This window comes from Pseudophryne corroboree, chromosome 8 (genome assembly GCF_028390025.1).
Source record: "Pseudophryne corroboree isolate aPseCor3 chromosome 8, aPseCor3.hap2, whole genome shotgun sequence".
Lineage (NCBI taxonomy): Eukaryota > Metazoa > Chordata > Amphibia > Anura > Myobatrachidae > Pseudophryne > Pseudophryne corroboree.
Window position 1 is genome coordinate 235,639,119 of NC_086451.1, and position 18,062 is coordinate 235,657,180.

An 18,062-nucleotide genomic window follows, 5' to 3' on the forward strand; every position below is an offset into this window, starting at 1 on the left:
TTCCAACTGAGATTTTGGAAAGTTGATGATCCAACCGTGCTGTTGAAGCACCGTCAGGGATAGTGCTATGTTCTGAAGTAGCTTGTCCCTGGAATTAGGTTGACTCCTTGCTTGCGAAGGAGAACCATCATCTCCGCCATCACCTTGGTGAATATTCTCAGAGCCGTGGAGAGCCCGAACGGTAATGTTTGGAATTGGTAGTGGCAATCCTGAACCGCAAACCTTAGGTATGTTTGATGATGTGGCGGGTACATGGGGACATGCAAGTAAGCATCCTTGATGTCCACTGACACCAGAAATTCCTTTTCTTCCAAGTTGGAGAACAGTGCTCTCAGGGATTCCATCTTGAATTTGAACCTTTTCAAATAAAGATTCAGAGATTTTAGGTTTAAAATCGGTCTGACCGAGCCATCCGGTTACGGCACCACAAACAGGCTTGAATAAAAGCCTTGGTTCTTCTGTTCGGCAGGAAACAAGGAAATTACTTTGTCTTGACATAATTTTTGTATTGCGTTTAGGACATTTGCGCTGTCCTGAACAGAAACTGGCAAGGCTGATTTGAAAAATCGGCATGGGGGAAGGTCTTGAAATTCCAACCTGTATCCTTGAGATACTATCTGTAATATCCAAGGATCCAGATCTGAGTGAACCCAGACCTGGCTGAAAAATAGTAGACGTGCCCCCACCCAATCGCACTCCTGCAGAGGAGCCCCAGCGTCATGCTGTGGCTTTTGCAGAAGTAGTTGCTGACTTCTGCTCCTGGGAGCCTGATGGTGGTGTAGGTTTTCTTCCTCTCCCTTTTCCTGTGAAAAAAGTGGTACTCTTATCTTTTTGTACTTGTTGGGCCGAAAGGACTGCATAGTTTGAGAATTATATACTTTCTCCTTACGTCCTAGAGGATGCTGGGGATGCTTCAAGAACCATGGGGTATAGACTGGATCCGCAGGAGACATGGGCACACTATGACTTTGATTGGGTGTGAACTGGCTCCTCCCTCTCTGCCCCTCCTCCAGACTCCAGTTAGATTCTGTGCCCAGTGAAACTGGATGCACACTGAGGAGCTCTCCAGAGTTTCTCAGAAAAAAAGACTTAGGTTTATTATTTTCAGGGAGACCTGCTGGCAACAGGCTCCCTGCATCGTGGGACTGAGGGGAGAGAAGCAGACCTACTTCTCTGAGTTCAAGGGCCCTGCTTCTTAGGCTACTGGACACCATTAGCTCCAGAGGGTTTGATCACTTGGTGCGCCTAGCTGCTTGTTCCCGGAGCCGCGCCGTCACCCCCCTCGTAGAGCCAGAAAAAAGAAGCCGGGTGAGTATAGGAAGATCAGAAGACTTCAGTGACGGCAGAAGACTACTTTTGAGGTCCGAGCTACACGGCACTGCAGTGTGCAGGGCGCAGGGGGGGTGCCCTGGGCAGCATAGGACCCTCAAATAGCACTGGCAGATGGGTAAACAGTGCCTAGGCACTAATTACCGACCCCCGCCAGTATAAATATGTATTTTAAGCGGGACTGAAGCGCGCCATTAAGGGGGGCATGGCTTAGCCCTCACAGCTCTGACCAGCGCCATTTTCTCTTCACAGAAGCTGCAGAGACGCTGAGACTGGCCTCCCACACTGCTGTACAAGTAACAGGGTGCAAAACGGGGAACGAGGGGGGGGGGGGGGGGGCACAAGAGATTTGGTGCTATTTATTTATATATAAAGGCGCTAACAGGTCTGGGCAGTCTTTTACTTGCTTCAGTACCGGGATAGGCGCTGGGTTGTGAGCTGGCAGAACTCCTTCTGAGTCTCTCTTACAGGCTTTGTTGTGGGTCTGGAGTGGGGACAAAATACTGTGAGTGACCGTGTCGGCACCGCCGACGGATGATTGGGTAAATATGTTGAGTGTTTTGAATGCAAATGTGACTCGGTTGACTAAGAGATTTGATAAATCTGAGTCTAAGAACCAGACATGGAGGAAATCCGTGGAGGATGCATTGTCACAAACTCAGACCCCTTCGGGGTCACAGAAACGTGCATTTACCCAGATAGCAGATAGAGATACCGACACGGAATCTGATTCCAGTGTAGAGCATTCAGTACATGATTGTGGCAATTAAAGAAGTGTTGCATATAACAGAGGACCCTGCTGTTCCTGATACTAGGGTCTGTATGTATAAAGGAAAGAAACCTGAGGTAACGTTTCCTCCCTCTCATGAACTGAACGCTCTTTTTGAAAAGGCTTGGGAAAATCCTGACAAGAAGATACAGGTTCCCAAAAGAATTCCAGTGGCATATCCGTTTCCATTTGGGGACAGGGAAAAGTGGGAGTCAACCCCCACGGTAGACAAAGCTTTATCACGCCTGTCCAAGAAGGTGGCGCTTCCGTCTCCCGACACGGTAGCCCTAAAGGATCCTGCGGATCGTAAGCAGGAAAATACACTAAAATCCATTTATGTCACTGCCGTTGCTTCGACATGGGTGAGTAGCGCTATTGAGAAGTGGGCAGATAACTTGTCATCTGAGATGGATACCCTAGACAGGAATAGCGTGCTTTTGACTCTGGGTCATATCAGGGACACTGCTGCATATTTAAAAGAAGCTGTAAATCCCTTTTGGGTTCAAGGGCCAATGCCATGGCAGTTTCATCAAGGAGAGCATTGTGGATTCATCAATGGAATTCTGATGCTGACTCTAAGAAGGCGATGGAGTCGTTACCGTTTAACGGTAGTGTCCTGTTTGGCGACGGCCTCACTAACCTGGTGTCTACGGCTACCGCGGGTAAGTCATAATTTTTACCTTATGTTCCTGCACAACAGAAGAAAACGACCCACTATCAAATGCAGTCCTTTCGCCCCCAATAAATTCAAAAAAGGACGAGGGTCCTCCTTCCTTGCTGCGAGAGGAAGGGGAAAAAGGTCACAAGCTGTGGCAAGTTCCCAAGAGCAGAAGTCCTCTCCGGCTTCTACCAAATCCACCGCATGACGCTGGGGCTCCTCTGCGGGAGTCCGCACCGGTGGGGGCACGTCTCAAACTTTTCAGTCAGGTCTGGGTGCACTCGGACCTGGATCCTTGGATATTAGAAATGGTAACCCAAGGGTACAGATTGGAGTTTCAAGACGTGCTCCCTCACCGATTTTTCAAATCGGCCTTGCCAGCTTCTCTTCTAGAAAGGGAGGTAGTATGCGCTGCGATACTAAAGTTGTGTCAAAATCAAGTAATTGTCACGGTCCCCCCTTCACAACAGGGGGGAAGGCTTTTATTCGAGCCTGTTCGTGGTCCCGAAGCCGGATGGCTCAGTCAGACTGATTCTGAACCTAAAATCCCTCAATTTCTACCTATGAAAATTAAAATTCAAGATGGAATCTCTCCGAGCAGTGATCTCCAGTCTGGAGAAGGGGGATTTTATGGTGTCGGTCGACATAAAGGATGCCTAGTTACACGTCCCCATATATCCTCTACATCAGGCTTACCTGAGGTTTGCTGTTCAGGATTGTCATTACCAATTTCAGACGTTGCCGTTTGGTCTGTCCACGGCTCTGAGGATTTTCACCAAAGTAATGGCGGAAATTATGGTTCTCCTGTGCAAGCAGGGAATCACAATTATCCCGTACTTAGACGATCCAAGAAACAATTGCTGAAAAATGTTGCCCTTTCACTGACGATTCTGCAGCAACATGGTTGGCTCCTAAATTTGCCAAATTCACAGTTGGTTCCGACGACACGACTGTCGTTCCTGGGGATGATTCTGGATACAGAATTGCAGAGAGTTTTTCTTCCAGTGGAAAAGGCTCTGGAAATACAGAACATGGTAAAAAAAGATTCTGAAACCAGCAAAGGTGTCGGTTCTTCAATGCACTCGGTTGCTGGGGAAGATGGTGGCGGCCTACGAGGCCATTACGTATGGCAGGTTCCATGCCAGGGTGTTTCAGTGGGACCTGTTAGACACGTGGTCCGGGTCTCACCTGGACATGCACCGGAAAATAATCCTATTTTCCAGGACCAGAATCTCCCTTCTGTGGTGACTGCACAGTTCTCACCTTCTGGAGGGACGCGGGTTTGGGATTCAGGATTGGATCCTGGTGACCACAGATGCAAGCCTCCGGGGCTGGGGAGCAGTCACACATGGGAGTAATTTTCAGGGAAAGTGGTCAAGCCAGGAAGCTTGTCTGCACATAAACATTCTGGAATTAAGGGCCATTTACAACGGCATTCTGCAGGCGGAACATCTTCGCGGTCTGCCCGTCTTGATTCAGTCAGACAACGTAACAGCAGTGGCGTACATAAACCGCCAGGGTGGAACAAGGAGCAGAGCGGTGATGGCCGAGGCCACGAGGATTCTTCGCTGGGCGGAAAGACATGCCAGCGCTCTGTCAGCGGTCTTCATTCCAGGAGTTGACAACTGGAAAGCAGACTTCCTCAGCAGACACGATCTCTATCCAGGAGAGTGGGGTCTTCATCAAGAGGTCTTTGCAGAAGTGACAAGTCGTTGGGGAATTCCTCAAGTAGACATGATGGCGTCCCGCCTCAACAAGAAACTTCAGAGATATTGTTCCAGGTCAAGGGACCCTCAAGCGATAGCGGTGGACGCCCTAGTGACACCGTGGGTGTTTCCGTCGGTATATGTGTTCCCTCCACTTCCATTCATTCCAAAGGTGATAAAGATTATAAGAAGAACAAGGGTTCAGGCGATACTCATTGTTCCGGATTGGCCAAAAAGGGCCTGGTATCTAGATCTTCAGGAGTTGCTCATAGAAGATCCCTGGCCTCTTCCTCTTCGGGAGGACCTGTTACAACAGGGGCCGTGCATGTATCAAGACTTACCGCGGCTGCGTTTGACGGCATGGCGGTTGAACGCCAAATCCTAGCCCGGAAGGGTATTCAATTGGGGCGTTTGCTCCATTTTTTGCAAGCCTTATCAATCTTCTTTCAGAAAGAATTGGCCTCCCTTCCAGAAGTCCAGACCTTCGTGAAGGGCGTGCTGCACATCCAACCTCCGTTTGTGCCTCCTGTGGCACCGTGGGATCTGAATGTGGTATTGCAGTTCCTGCAGTCTCATTGGTTTGAACCTTTGCGTAAGGTTGAGTTAAAATTCCTTACTTGGAAAGTAGTCATGTTGTTGGCCTTGGCGTCCGCAAGGCGAGGTGTCTGAGTTGGCGGCTTTGTCTCACAAAAGCCCCTATTTAATCTTCCATGCTGATAGAGCGAAGTTGAGAACTCGTCAGCAATTTCTGCCTAAAGTGGTTTCATCATTTCACGTAAACCAGCCTATTGTGGTGCCAGTGGCTACTGACACCTTTGGCGGAATCGAAGTCTCTCGATGTGGTCAGAGCTTTGAAAATCTATCTCGCCATAATGGCTCAGATTAGGAAAACAGAGGCTCTGTTTGTCCTGTGGGCTCCCAACAAGATTGGGGCTCCTGCTTCTAAGCAGACTATTGCGCGCTGGATCTGTAATACAATTCAGCAGGCTCATTCTACGGCAGGATTGCCGTTACCGAAATCGGTGAAAGCCCATTCTACCAGCAAGGTGGGCTCATCTTCGGTGGCTGCCCGAGGGGTCTCTGCGTTACAACTTTGCCGAGCCGCTACTTGGTCGGGATCAAACACCTTTGCAAGTTTTACAAGTTTGATACCCTGGCTGAGGAGGACCTCTTGTTTGGTCAATCGGTGCTGCAAAATCATCCGCACTCTCCCGCCTGTTCTAGAACTTTGGTATAAACCCCATGGTTCTTGAAGCATCCCCAGCATCCTCTAGGACGTAAGGAGAAAATAGGATTTTAATACCTACCGGTAAATCCTTTTCTCTTAGTCCGTAGAGGATGCTGGACGCTCGTCCCAGTGCGGGCTGTTTCTGCAGTTTGGTTGTAGTTACGCTCATGTTGAGTTCAGTCAGTCTGTGACTGTTGTTGGTCATGCTGTTGCATGCGTTGTTGTTAAATGCCATGTTGTACTGCGTGTTTGTGGTGTGAGCTGGTATGTATCTCACCTTAGTTTTAAAATAATTAAATAAATCCTTTTCCTCGAAATGTCCGTCTCCCTGGGCACAGTTCCTATAACTGGAGTCTGGAGGAGGGCCATAGAGGGAGGAGCCTGTTCACACCCAATAAAAGTCTGTGTGCCCATGTCTCCTGCGGATCCCGTCTATACCCCATGGTTCTTGAAGCATCCCCAGCATCCTCTACGGACTAAGAGAAACGGATTTACCGGTAGGCATTAAAATCCTAGTTTTTTAGACGGTGCAGCTGCAGACGGCAGAAATGCTGACTTGCCAGATGTAGTTGTTGATATCATGGCATTCTCACCAAAGAGAGCCTCACCATTGTAGGGGAGCGCCTCAATATTTCTTTTGGATTCTGCGTCAGCATTCTATTGGCGGATCCATAGTGCCCTGCAGGCTGAAATCTCCATAGCAGAGGCCCTTGAGCCCAGTAAGCCAACGTCCTTCATAGCCTCAACTAACTAACCTGCAGAATCTTTGATATGACCTAGAATTAGAAGCATATCATTTTTATCGACTGTGTCAAATATTAACAGTCAAGTTGTCTGCCCACTTTTCCACTGCGTTACCTACCTACGCAGAAGCAATTGTGGGCCTGAGTAATGTACCCGTAGCAACATAGATGGACTTTAAAGTCGTCTCTAATTTGCGGTCAGCAGGTTCTTTTAATGAAGCTGACCCTGGGGCAGGTAAAATTATTTTCTTTGACAACCTAGAGACCGAGGTGTCTACCATTGGGGGTGACTCCCACTTACGCCTGTCCTCCTCAGGGAAATGGTACGCTACCCGCAAACTTCTTTTCCGGGTTAACCCAGGATTTCTCAAAGAATGCATTTAAATCCTTAGACGGAGGAAAAGTCACCACCTGTTTTTTATTTAATTTAAAATAATCTTTTTCCTCAGGTGCAGGTGTCCGTAAATTCTAACACCTCTTTTATAGCGACTATCATACATTGAATGCTCTTAGCCAGTTTGGGATCTACCCCCCTCAAATCCCCAGTGTCGACCTCAGTGTCGGAATCTGTGTCTGTGTCTCTTTGCATAATTTGAGCCAGAAACCTTTTCTGGGAACTGGAGGGGTCCCAATGGATGACGTGGAGGAATCCGCAAACGGTGCATCCTCCAATACTTTGTCTGTTGTTCAGACGCAGAGAATTTCTTTGCCAGTTTAGCCATATTACTCTGCAACTTTCTCACCCACACCGGCTTAGAACACTCCTGTGCCTACAAAATGGGTTCCTCCGGGGAAGAACTTTTTCTAGACATGGTATATGCGTGTACAGTCGCACCACTCACACACACGGGAGGTATTGGGGACAGATCTACTTAATGTCTGTCAGAGGGACACAGAGAGAATTGCCAGCCCACACCACGCGCCCTATATGTATTGCATACAATAATTATATATATATATATATATATATATATACACACACACAACCACAGCGCTTTTATCCAATATGAAGTCTGCAGACCTCTAACTATGTGCTCCCCTCCCCTTCTATAACACCCTGGTACTTGTATCACCGATGTGTGAGGAAAAGCAGCTTCAGGATCAGCGCTCTGCTGTCACTGTGAGGAGAAAATGGCGCCAATTGAGTGTTACTAGCAAGTCTGAGGAGAAGCCCCGCCCCATGTAATGGCGCGGTTCAGCCTCGGTAAATACAATATTTATACTGGCAGGGGTATGTACACCAGCGGCTCCCATGTGTGTACTGTTTTGCCAGTGAGAGTAAGGATTTTTAGCGCGCGCCCAACCCCGTATATTTGCTGTGCCCTGGCTAGGTCACTTGTAAGGAGCTGTATGTGGCTGCGCTGAGTACTGGGGCCAGCGGTGGCCAGGGAACACTGAGGGCAGTATTATAAAGTGCCTCAGGTCCCGGGAAGGAGCCATTTTGTGCAGCTTCTTACTGCATACTAAGTCCCTCTCTCTCTGTATTTCTTCAGCCAGACTTAAGTTCTAGCCCAACCCTGGCCAGAAACATTGTTATTATCTTTATTGTAGGGAGTTGCTGGGTGTTTTAGCGCCCTCAAACCTACTGCCTCACCCAATTTAGGCCATGCCCCCAGCAGCACTGCAGGAAGCTGCTGATCACATTTCAGCAGCTCAGCATGAGGGGGAGGGGGAACACTGTCATTCTTTGCACTGAGATAGTGGGACTATTGCTGTGATCAGTAACAAGCCCACAGAGTGGCAACTTTACAAGTGATCTGCCTATATAGTATAATATACACAATAGCAAGTATTCTGGACTATTGCAGGTTTCTGTACTTAGCCCAGCAACTATAACAAATATATACATGATATTTGCTTGTTAGAAAATCCTACCTGTGTTGTCATGGTTGTGTCTGTTACCTTCGTGCTCAGGACCTGGAAGTGACAAAACGAGAGGGCAGGAGAGAACTTCCGCTCTTACAGCACCTAAATGTTTGCTTCGTTCTCCTTTCGTTTGGGGTAAAAAAAAAAAAAAAATTCTATGCAGCATTGGACGCTCGCCACGCTTCGGGATCGGTGTCTCGCTTCGCTCGCCACACTTTACTATTCCAATTAGATTGTGACAGGGACCCAGGGGGTTATGGGAAAGGTCCTCTCCACGAAGGTAAACTAGACGCTACCGTGTTGTCATGCGAACAATGCCCTCTCTAAACAAATTATGGGCACTACAGTAAATATAGTGGCCATTACTGTGTTCAGCATTTATAGCTTTATTCAGTAGCTGGTATAGTGGGACTTTTACTGCCTCTATTACATAGCCCACCAACTGCAACCAATATGCAAGTGATATTTGCTTATTATCTCAGCCTTTTAGAAAAGTTCAGGTGTAATATCTGTTTTTATCAGTTTAATATCGGATGCGCTCCCTATTTAGGGACCATATCTTACATGATAGAAGAGGAGCTTGCTCTGTCCACTTTATACATTGACCTGGTATTGCAGTGCGTCCAGGACCAGTACACAAATACCGGTATTGTCAGAGTCTGCCTTTGCTTGCACTATGACAAGGGACTGGTACTCTGTTTAGTACTTAGCCCACAAACCTTGGTAAAATGTTAATGGCTGAGTTAATGCAAAATACTCTGTGGTCAATACTTTCACCTAAAGCAGTGATTGTTGGTAGTCTGTTTTCCTTTTGTTATTTCTATGTCGAGACACAAGACAGACTATCTATTTTCTTGTGCACTGTGTACCTATAAATTTCCAAAATGGCTGCACAGAGCTAAACGCTCCTTATGCAGCTTATACTGTGCAGTGAGCCAGGTCCTTAACAGACACTATACCTCAGTTACTTCAAAGGACAATCATTTGTCATAGTTATGATCTCTAGTTATGGTCACTTCTAAGGCAGGTCTTAGTTTTATACTTCCTGGTGTCTGTCTGAGATGGCTACCTTAAGCAGGATGATTGCGTCCTCAGGCTGTACCGCCAATTGGCGGAGTACTGCACCTCCCTCTATTTCGTTTCTTGTTCTGATCCACATTTTTGAGGCTTTATCTCAGGAAATTAGTCAAATAAATCCTGTCAGGGAGGATGCTTCAGGATAGGAATAAGAAATAGACTACTGAGTTAATTGGTTTCCACCTCTTCCCTCACGTTGGGATGATGAAGCGGTTCATGTTTCCAGGGAAATGTGTCTGTCTCTAGTACACAATATTGTTGCTTCAGATCTGATGCCTCACATTTACAGACAGTGTTTCTCTTACGTCCTAGAGGATGCTGGGGTCCACATTAGTACCATGGGGTATAGACTGGTCCACCAGGAGCCATTGGCACTTTAAGAGTTTGTGGGCTGGCTCCTCCCTCTATGCCCCTACTACCAGACTACGTTTAGAAAATATGCCCAGAGGAGCTGGTCACAGCTAGGGGAGCTCTCCTGAGCTTTCCTAATGAAGTTTAGTTTTAGAGTTTTTTATTTTACAGGGAGGCTGCTGGCAACAGCCTCTCTGCAGCGTGGTACTAAGGGGGGGGGGAGCAGTGTCCGCCCTGCGGGGTCTGAGCCACTGACTCCGCTGACTGGACACTGAGCTCCAGAGCGGCAGTCTCTGCCGCAGGGGAACCGCTCACCCCAGCAGCATGCCGCTGACCCTTTACAGAGCTGAAGCAAGTGGTGAGTTAGTCACCGACCCCCCTAGCAAGCAGTGGGCCAGTGTGAATATGGCGGCAACGGGGAATAGAGTGTGGTATTAACCGCGCTCCCGGACGGTACCAGAGGCACACTGTGCGGCGCTATGAGGGGCGCCCTGGGCCAGCGCTTACCCCTCACACTGGTCAGCAAGCCTGTCGAGCTCCCGAGATCCCAGCCAGCACAACTCCTCAGGCCAGTTTCAAATTCAGAAGAGCTGGAAGACAGCGCCATGAAGGGGGCGGAGCTTCTCCTCAGAGCAGACCCTGCAGCGTTCCAGCGCCATTTTCCTGCATGCTGTAGCTGAAGGAAGATCCTGGTCCCTCCACAGCAGCTCCAGATTACTGTAATACGGTACCAGGGGGTTGTAGAAGAGAGGGGAGGCTGATTGTTTAACTGTGTGTCCTATTAAGGAGCACAAGTCAGCGCTGATAAGGGGTTTTCTCCTTGTGTTAAGCGCTGGTGTGGTTTGGCTCCAATCTCTGTCTCTCTGTTGCCATTCTTGGGGTGGAAACTCTGTCTTACCCCATCCTATGTGTGTGTTTGGTGGTCACCAGCAGCAATGTCCAGGGATAGAGTGTCATATGCTGCAGAGGATTTATCCTCACAGGATGATCCCATTCCATGTAATCAGGATAGCACTGGTTTGGCACAGATTCCAGCAAGGGAAGCAGAGTGGTTTTCCTCTATCAAAGCTTGGATTTCTCAGATATCTGTCAGGGTTGCCAGTAATGAGTCTGCAACCCAGGTATTACAGTCTGGCTGTATGGCCCTTGTCTTGTACCTCGGGTCACCCCACTATATTCCCCCACAAATGTGCGCTTGTGCATGTAACACAAGAGGACACGGATACCGATTCTAACACTACAGATGGTGATGGGGATGTATTGCGGGGGTCCGCATCTCTTGCAAGGGGGGTACAGTTGTTGATAGAGGCTATCAAGGATGTGTTAAATGTTAATGATACCACACCTGAGCAGGTTGAGGAGGCTGTCTTCACTGAAAACAAGAAAGCCTCGATAACCTTTCCTGCGTCAAAAGCTGAATGCTATATTTGAAAAGGCCTGGGTGAATCCTGAAAAGAAGTTTGATTCCTAAGAGGATTCTGTTAGCTTTTCCTTTCCCTGAGGAGGATAGGAAAAAGTGGGAAAACCCGCCAATTGTTGACGCATCTGTATCCAGACTCTCCAAGAAGGTGGTTTTACCGGTGCCAGGATCTACCGCCTTAAAGGAGCCGGCAGATAGGAAAATTGATAATACTCTGAAATCAGTGTACACGGCTTCAGGGACCATATTACGTCCCACTATTGCTAGTGCATGGATTGCAAAGGCAATAGTGAAGTGGTCGGCTACCTTATGTGAGGATTTGGATACAATGGATAGGGATGACGTTGCATTGTACTTACGCAACATTCATGATTCTGCAGGTTTTATGGTTGAATCCATGAAAGACCTGGGTTCCGTGGCTGCGTGAATTTCTTCCCTGTCTGTTTCACCCTGTCGAGGACTGTGGCTCTGCCAGTGGTCGCCCGACGCGGAATCCAGAAGGAGCGTGAAGTCGCTGCCCTATACAGGCCAGGCTCTCTTTGGGGAAGCCCTAGACGCATGGATATCTACCACTACAGCGGGTATGTCTCCGTATCTTCTCTCAGCAGCACCTGCTCTGAAGAGATCCTTCTCCTCAGCTACGCAGCAGTCCTTTCGGCCCAACAAGTCCAGAAAGGCCAAGTCATCCAATACCTTCTTCAGGGGAGGTAAGGTTAAATCCAAGAAGCCTGCCGCCGCCGCAGGTTCCCAGGAACAAAAGCCTACTTCAGGTACTCCAAAGTCCTCCGCATGACTGTGGACGGGAAGGCCCGGAGGTGGGGCCTGTGGGAGCGAGACTCAGACAGTTCAGTCATGTCTGGGTATTGTCCGGCCTGGATCCCTGGGTAGTAGATATTGTGTCTCAGGGATACAGGCTGGAATTTCAAAGTATCCCTCCTCACTGTTATTTGAGGTCGTGCTTACCAACTCTGTTGGAGGACGGCACTGTGCTTCAAAACGCTGTCCAAAGGCTGGGGGAGGCACAGGTCATTGTGCCGGTACCACCGCACATGCTGACAAAAAGTTACTATTCCAACCTTTTTGTGGTACCGAAACCGGATGGTTCGGTCATTCCCATTCTGAACCTAAAATCATTGAACCCCTTTTTAAAAGAGTTCAAGTTCAAGATGGAGTTCTCAGGGCGGTGATATCAGGTCTGGAAGAGGGGGAATTCCTGGTGTCATTGGATATCAAGGGTGCGTACCTTCACATTCCGATCTGGTTGCCGCATCAGGCTTATCTCCGCTTCGCATTGCTGGACTGTCATTTTCAGTTCCAGGCCCTGCCATTCAGCCTCTCAACAGCACCGAGGGTGTTTACCAAGGTGATGGCGGAAATGATGATGCGACTCTGCAAGCAGGGTGTGAACATTATTCCTTATCTGGACAATCTCCTGATAAAGGTATCGTCCAGGGAAAAGCTGTTGCAGTCCATTGTTCTCACAACGCGACTGTTCAATAGTCACGGGTGGATTCTGAATTTTCCAAAGTCACATTTGGAACCAACACAGAGATTGTCGTTTCTGGGAATGATCCTGGATACGGAAGTGCAGCGGGTGTTTCTTCCGCGGGACAAGGTGTTGGTGATCCAATCCATGGTCTGGGCTGTCTTGAAGCCACCCCGGGTGTCGGTGCATCAATGCATTCGCCTATTGGGAAAGATGGTGGCCTCCTTCGAGGCTCTCCAGTACGCGAGGTTTCATGCTCGGACCTTCCAACTAGACCTCTTGGACAAGTGGTCGGGAACTCACCTCCACATGCATCAGAGAATTCATCTATCGCCAAAGGCAAGGATTTCACTACTCTGGTGGCTCCAATTGCCTCACCTCCTGGAAGACCACCGGTTCGGGATTCAGGACTGGGTTCTGATAACTACGGATGCGAGCCTCCGGGGATGGTTAGCAGTCACTCAGGGGGTGACCTTCAAGGACGGTGGTCAAGCCTGGAAGCCGGCCTGCCCATCAACATTCTGGAACAAAGAGCCGTCTACAATGGTCTTCTTCAGGCGGCCCCTCTTCTAAGAAGCCGGGCCATTCAAGTGCAGTCGGACAACGTAACAACAGTGGCTTACATAAACCGACAGGGCGGAACGAAGAGCAATGTCAGTGGTGTCAAGAATACTCCTCTGGACGGAAAAACACGTGCTGGCGCTGTCCGCCATCTTCATTCCGGGAGTAGACAACTGGGAAGCAGACTTCCTCAGCAGACACGATCTCCATCCAGGAGAGTGGGGACTGCATCCGGAGGTTTTCAAGGAAATAACAGATCTTTGGGGATTGCCCCAAATAGACATGATGGCCTCTCGTCTCAACAAGAAGCTTCAGCGTTATTGTTCCAGGTCGAGGGACCCACAGGCAGTGGCAGAGGACGCCCTGGTGTCTCCGTGGTTGTTCAAGTCAGTGTATGTGTTTCCACCACTTCCACTCATGCCAAGAATCCTAAAGCTCATAAGGAGAACAAGGGTTCAGGCGATCCTCATTGCCCCAGATTGTCCAAGGAGGGCTTGGTACGCGGACCTTCTGAATCTACTGCAAGAAGAGCCGTGGCTTCTTCCTCTTCGGGAGGACCTGCTGCAGCAGGGGCCATTTGCCTATCAAGACTTACCGCGGCTACATTTGACGGCATGGAAGTTGAGCACCTGATTCTTGCTCGGAAAGGTATTCCGACGAAGGTTATTCCTACCCTCATACAGGCTAGGAAAGGGGTAACGTCAAAACATTACCATTGTATTTGGAAGAAATATGTTTCTTGGTGTGAGTCCAAGAAATTTCCTGCGGTGGAAATTCGACTGGGACGTTTCCTCCTCTTCCTGCAGGCAGGAGTGGATATGGGTCTGAGGTTGGGATCTATGAAGGTCCAGATTTCAGCCCTATCCATTTTCTTTCAGAAGCAATTGGCTGCCCTCCCTGAGGTTCGGACCTTTTTGAAGGGAGTTCTGCATATCCAACCTCCCTTTGTACCGCCTACGCCGCCTTGGGACCTTAACGTGGTGTTTCAGTTCCTCCAGTCGGATTGGTTTGAGCCTCTTCAGGAGGTAGAGCTCAAATTTCTTACATGGAAGGCGGGGACTTTGTTGGCCTTAGCTTCTGCTAGATGTGTCTCCGAGCTGGTGGCTTTATCGTGCAAAAGCCCTTGCTTGATCTTCCATGACGATAGAACAGAGCTCCGGACTCGTCAGCAGTTTCTTCCGAAGGTTGTGTCGGCATTTCATATCAACCAACCTATTGTGGTGCCAGTGGCTACTGACTCAATTACTTCAAAGTCCTTGGATGTCGTGAGGGCTCTGAAGATTTATGTGAAGAGAACTTCTCGTCACAGGAAAACGGACTCTGTTTGTCCTATATGATCCCAAGAAAATTGGGTGTCCTGCTACTAAGCAGACTATTTCTCGCTGGATTAGGTTCACTATCCAGCATGCTTATGCTACGGCAGGACTGCCGTGTCCAAAATCTATTAAGGCCCACTCTACTCATAAGGTGGGGTATTCCTGGGCGGCTGCCCTGGGTGTCTCGGCACTGCAACTTTGCCGTGCTGCAACTTGGTCGGGATCGAACACGTTTGCTAAGTTCTACAAGTTTGATACTTTGGCCTCTGATGATTTGAAGTTCAGTCAATCAGTTCTGCAGTGGCCTCCGCGCTCTCCCTCCCGTACTGGGCGCTTTGGTACATCCCCATGGTACTAATGTGGACCCCAGCATCTTCTAGGACGTAAGAGAATATAGGATTTTGGTACCTACCGGTAAATCATTTTCTCGTAGTCCGTAGAAGATGCTGGGTGCCCGCCCAGCGCTTAGTTTCCTGCTGTTATTAGGTTCAGGCCAACTTCGTTTTAGTAGTACTGCATTGTTACTTGGTAAGTAATGTTTCAGCCGTTGCTGATTAGTTCAAGCTAGTTGTCTTGACGTGCCTTGTTTGTGTAAGCTGGTATGAATCTCACCACTATCTGTATTAAATCCTTCTCTCGAAGTATGTCGTCTCCTCGGGCACAGTTTCTAGACTGAGTCTGGTAGGAGGGGCATAGAGGGAGGAGCCAGCCCACACTCTTAAACTCTTAAAGTGCCAATGGCTCCTGGTGGACCTGTCTATACCCCATGGTACTAATGTGGACCCCAGCATCCTCTACGGAGTACAAGAAAAGGATTTACCAGTAGGTACCAAAATCCTATTTTCTTTTTCTCTGACGTCCTAGTGGATGCTGGGGACTCCGTAAGGACCATGGGGAATAGGCGGCTCCGCAGGAGACTGGGCACATCTAAGAAAGATTTAGGACTATCTGGTGTGCACTGGCTCCTCCCCCTATGACCCTCCTCCAAGCCTCAGTTAGATTTCTGTGCCCGGCTGAGCTGGATGCACACTAGGGGCTCTTACTGAGCTCCTAGAAGAAAGTATAGTTTAGGTTTTTTATTTTCAGTGAGACCTGCTGGCAACAGGCTCACTGCAACGAGGGACTAAGGGGGGAGAAGAAGCGAACCTACCTAAGTGGTGGTAGCTTGGGCTTCTTAGGCTACTGGACACCATTAGCTCCAGAGGGATCGAACACAGGACCCGACCTCGTCGTCCGTTCCCGGAGCCGCGCCGCCGTCCCCCTTACAGAGCCAGAAACAAGAAGGTGGTCCGGAAAATCGGCGGCTGAAGACTTCTGTCTTCTCCAAGGTAGCGCACAGCACTGCAGCTGTGCGCCATTGCTCCTCATGCACACCACACACTGCGGTCACTGATGGGTGCAGGGCGCTGGGGGGGGGGGCGCCCTGAGCAGCAATAATAACACCTTGGCTGGCAAAACTAACACCATATATAGCCCCAGAGGCTATATAGGTGTATATTAACCCCTGCCAGAAACGATAAAATAGCGGGAGAAAGCCCGCCGAAAAAGGGGCGGAGCCAACTCCCTCAGCACACTGGCGCCATTATTCCCTCACAGCTTCGCTGGAAGGAAGCTCCCTGGCTCTCCCCTGCAGTCCTGCACTACAGAAAGGGTAAAAAAGAGAGGGGGGGCACAATTTAGGCGCAGTATATATATTATAGGCAGCTATAGGGGATAACACTCTGTATAGTGATATCCCTGTGTTATATTGCGCCCTGGTGTGTGCTGGCATACTCTCCCTGTGTCTCCCCAAAGGGCTTTGTGGGGTCCTGTCCTCTGTAAGAGCATTCCCTGTGTGTCTGCTGTATGTCGGTACTGCTGTGTCGACATGTATGATGAGGATAATGATGTGGAGGCGGAGCAAATGCCTGTGAATGTGATGTCACCCCCTGCGGGGTCGACACCAGTGTGGATGGACTTATGGAAGGAATTACGTGACAGTGTCAGCTCCTTACATAAAAGGTTTGACGACATAGGACAGCCGGCTACTCAGCTTGTGCCTGTCCAAGCGTCTCAAATGTCATCAGGGGCTATAAAACGCCCGCTACCTCAGATGACAGATACAGATGTCGACACGGATACCGACTCCAGTGTCGACGATGATGAGACGAGTGTACCCTCCAATAGATCCACCCGTTATATGATTGAGGCTATGAAAAATGTTTTACACATTTCTGATGATACCCCAGGTACCACAAAAAAGGGTATTATGTTTGGTGAGAAAAAACTACCAGTAGTTTTTCCTGCATCTGACGAATTAAATGAGGTGTGTGAGGAAGCGTGGACTTCCCCAGATAAGAAATTGATCATTTCTAAACGGTTAATGGCTGCGTACCCTTTCCCGCCAGAGGATAGGTCACGCTGGGAAACACCCCCTAGGGTAGATAAAGCATTGACACGCTTATCAAAGAAGGTGGCACTACCGTCTCCGGATACGGCCGCCCTAAAAGAACCTGCTGATAGAAAGCTGGAAAGTACCCTAAAAGCTATATACACACAGACTGGCATTATATTGAGACCCGCTATTGCATCAGCTTGGATGTGCAGTGCTGCTGCTGCGTGGTCAGACTCCCTGTCGGAAAACATTGATACCATGGATAGGGACAATATTTTGCTAACGATTGACCATATAAAAGACGCGGTCTTATACATGCGTGATGCACAGAGGGATATTTGCCGGCTGGCATCAAAAATAAGCGCTATGTCCATTGCCGCCAGACGGGGGTTATGGACTAGGCAATGGTCAGGTGATGCCGACTCCAAGCGGCACATGGAAGTTTTACCCTATAAAGGGGTGGAACTTTTTGGGGAAGGTCTTTCAGACCTCGTTTCCACAGCTACTGCTGGGAAATCGACTTTTTTGCCACAGGCTACCCCACAGCAAAAGAAAGCACCGTATTATCAGGTACAGTCCTTTCGGCCCCAGAAAAATAAGCGGGCTAGAGGCTCATCCTTTCTGCCGAGGGGCAGAGGAAGGGGGAAAAAGCTGCAGCACACAGCTAGTTCCCAGGAGCAGAAGTCCTCCCCTGCGTCCGGTAAGTCCACAGCATGACGCTGGGGCTGCTCAGGCGGAATCGGGAACGGTGGGGGGCACGTCTCAGGTTTTTCAGCACAGTGGGCTCTCTCACAAGTGGATCCCTGGGTTCTTCAAGTAGTATCTCAGGGGTACAGGCTGGAATTCGAGACGTCTCCCCCCCGCCGTTTCCTAAAATCTGCCTTGCCGGCAACTCCCTCTGCCAGGGAGGCAGTGTTGGTGGCTATTCAAAAACTGTATTCACAGAAAGTGATCGTCAAGGTACCCCTCCTTCAGCAAGGAAAGGGTTACTACTCCACAATGTTTGTGGTACCGAAACCGGACGGTTCGGTGAGACCCATCTTAAATTTAAAAACCTTGAACACTTATATCAAAAGGTTCAAGTTCAAGATGGAATCGCTCAGGGCGGTTATTGCGAGCCTGGAGGAGGGGGATTACATGGTATCCCTGGACATCAAGGATGCGTACCTGCATGTCCC

The 18,062-nt window shown here is 49.1% G+C and overlaps 1 protein-coding gene and 1 pseudogene across 12 annotated transcripts in view; both read left to right on the forward strand.

Annotated features, from left to right (window-relative positions):
- The window catches only part of DLG3 (discs large MAGUK scaffold protein 3), a 699,019-nt gene that overhangs the window by 633,404 nt on the left and 47,553 nt on the right, over window positions 1-18,062 (forward strand). The gene's annotated exons all lie outside the window — the stretch shown is intronic.
- On the forward strand, window positions 8,770-8,942 carry LOC134953694 (U2 spliceosomal RNA; annotated as a pseudogene).